This window comes from Marmota marmota, unplaced genomic scaffold (assembly GCF_001458135.2).
Source record: "Marmota marmota marmota unplaced genomic scaffold, marMar, whole genome shotgun sequence".
NCBI classification, from domain to species: domain Eukaryota; kingdom Metazoa; phylum Chordata; class Mammalia; order Rodentia; family Sciuridae; genus Marmota; species Marmota marmota.
The window spans coordinates 51,883,853-51,886,584 of NW_025999842.1; the positions used below are offsets into that span (position 1 = coordinate 51,883,853).

The 2,732-nt window shown below is 36.1% G+C and overlaps 1 long non-coding RNA gene across 1 annotated transcript in view; it reads left to right on the plus strand.

Annotated features, from left to right (window-relative positions):
• Positions 1–6: 6 nt before the first annotated feature.
• Positions 7–2,732, plus strand: part of LOC125613902 — a 9,577-nt gene continuing 6,851 nt past the window's right edge. The window contains exon 1 of the long non-coding RNA XR_007344564.1: positions 7–373. This is a non-coding gene — a long non-coding RNA (uncharacterized LOC125613902). The remainder of the gene's footprint in view (positions 374–2,732) is intronic.

Sequence of the window (2,732 nt, forward strand, 5' to 3'; positions counted from 1 at the left end):
TATCGACGGGCACGCGTTGCGGAGCCGTGCGCGCGCCTGTCGCCCCCGCGGCTCTGGAAGGGGTAAGAATCTGCTCCCTTGGAGCGGTAAGGAAACCCCAGGATGCGCGGGTGTACCCTCTGTGCGTCTCAGAACCGTAACAAGCCCGGGATAAACAAAGGAGGGAAAGCCAGACGGGCAGGCTGTCGTGGAACCCTCCCTGAATAAGAAACATGAATGAATGAGACCGTGAAGCAAAGAAAAAGACTTGTCATCCCCCGCGCTATCGCGCCCACAAAATGAAACAAGCTTTTTAGCGTGGAAAATTGAAGAGTTGTACTACACACAAAAATCTTAGCGGAAGAAAACCATCCATGATTCTCCAAGCGCTGAGGTATCTCACTGTGTGTTGAAAACAAAAATAAAAACGTCATCTTTTCTTCATAAAACGCCCCCTCCCCCGTGCTAATTTCTGCTACAGGCGCCATCTTTAGCTCTGAGTCACCAAGGATGGAAAAATACTAGTTGCGTTATTCCTCAACTCTTGAATTAGAGGCCATTTTCTACAGTTATAGTTGTGCACCATCACCTGTTGCTTCGTTTGCACTGGGAGAAAGTTGTGTATATTTTTCTGGAAGTCAATTTTTCTATTCTCAACACACCTTACAAAAGAAATCTCACCTGTTTTCCAAAGTTCTATCAGGAGACAATGGGAAATATTACTAATCCAATGTATGCCAAACAGAGTTTTTTGATTTTTCACTCTAAATCTACTTCCCTTCTAAATTTTATTTTGCATTAAGTCACCACAAAGCTCACAGTAAGAGAGCTTTACAGTATCCCGAATACATCTTTTAAACAAATCGTGTCCATTCTACCTTTTTAACATCCCCAGTGTATAGCAACTGCCCCTGCCTAATGCCAGCCTTCAACATTTCCCACTGGGTAATTGGAAGATAGCCCCTTTCCCCAGTCCCCTCACTCCAGTTTTGACTGTTAAATTTCATTCTCCAGACTGCTAACAGAATGACCAAACTAAAAATGTAAAGCTAATAAAGACACCCTCCTGAAAATTGTTAAAAGGCCATCTGTAGCAGATTATCTAATTACTTTTCCTGGGATTCAAGATGCTCCATCTTGCCTAATTTCATCTCTCATCAGCTCCTTGTTTTAACGTCATACAATATTGAATTATGTATACCATTCAGTTTTAGGCACTCTATATTAAATTATGTGCGCCCGCAAGATAATTTGTACCATTTCATGCCCCAGACCTTGCACATATTGTCTGTTCTCCCTGAAAATCCCTCCTACTTCTCCAAAATGCAGCCTATCCTTTGAATCTTAAGTTGATTAACTTAACTCTGACCACTCCTGCTACACCCTACTAGACTTTAGATACAAATTCTACAAATTATATTTTCATTGCATTGCATTTTAATTTTTCCATCCCCAGCATCTACCACGGTATCTATCAAATAATTGATCCTTTATGAATATTTGTTGAATGAGTAATAGATGATGTATATTGAGCTCTTTCTAGAGCTCTGCATTATTTTATGCGCTTTTCATCTGTACCCACAACCACCATTTAAATATGAATTTGACAAGGCCAACCATCCATGAAAAAAGTCAGAACAGATGCTGGCTTTACTGATTGAATTAGTTTGCTTTGCTGCCATAACAAAGTAGCACACATTGAGTGGCTTAAAGAACAGAAATTTATTTTCTCACAATTCTGGAGACTGAAGTCTATGATGAAGGTGTCTTCACTTAGTTTCCACTTTCCCCTTCTCCTCTTCTAGGGGTGTAGTCAAACTGGATTAGGACTCACCCTAATAACCCCATTTTAACTTAACTATCTCTGTAGAGATCTGATCTTCAAATCAGGTACTTGGGGATTAGGACTTCAACATAAAACTTTGGGGATGTAGCACAACTCAGCCCATAACACTACTGAAGTAGAGTTCTGTAGCCATAAAAGATGAGGCCTTGTTTAGATTCCGACTCACAGGAACTAACTGCATAAAGACATGTTTTAGGCAATCAGAGATCATTCCTTAAGGGTTAAATATTAGATGACATTAAAGAAATTTTCTTAATTTCATTAGGTGAAATAATAGTATTAAGTATGTAAAAGAGAGTGAGGAGGTATCTAAGGTTTGCTTTAAAATGTTGCAAATTAAAAAACAAAAAGTTGGGAAAGGTGACACATGTAGATCTAAATTTTGATAATTGTTGAAGCTGATAGATACCTAGTATTTTATTAAACTTTTTCTTTGTTTGAATATTTCCATAATAAAAAGAAAAAATGAAGATAATATTACTATATTCTAGAAAATTTGAAATATAGAGAGCATTAAAAAAAAAAAGGAAAAAGTACCTAATGCTACTACCCAAAGATATTCTTAATTGACTTTTTTGACAAATTTCTTTCCAGTCTCTTTTCCATGCATGTTATACTCTTGGTCATGTTTTTATGTAAAATGTTTATTTCTGCTTTCTTTAATTAACATTATGTTATAATTTCATTTCCATATATATATATATATATATATATATATATATATATAATAAATTCATTATGTTATAACTTCATTTCTACACTATTATATACCACATAAACTTTATTAAAAATTCTAAACTTTGTTAATAATGTTTATATGCTGTAGTAAAAATTCAGATATTTATAAGGTAGGAACTAAAGTCAGCCATATGTATTATTCACCGATCATAGTTTTTTACATATTCTT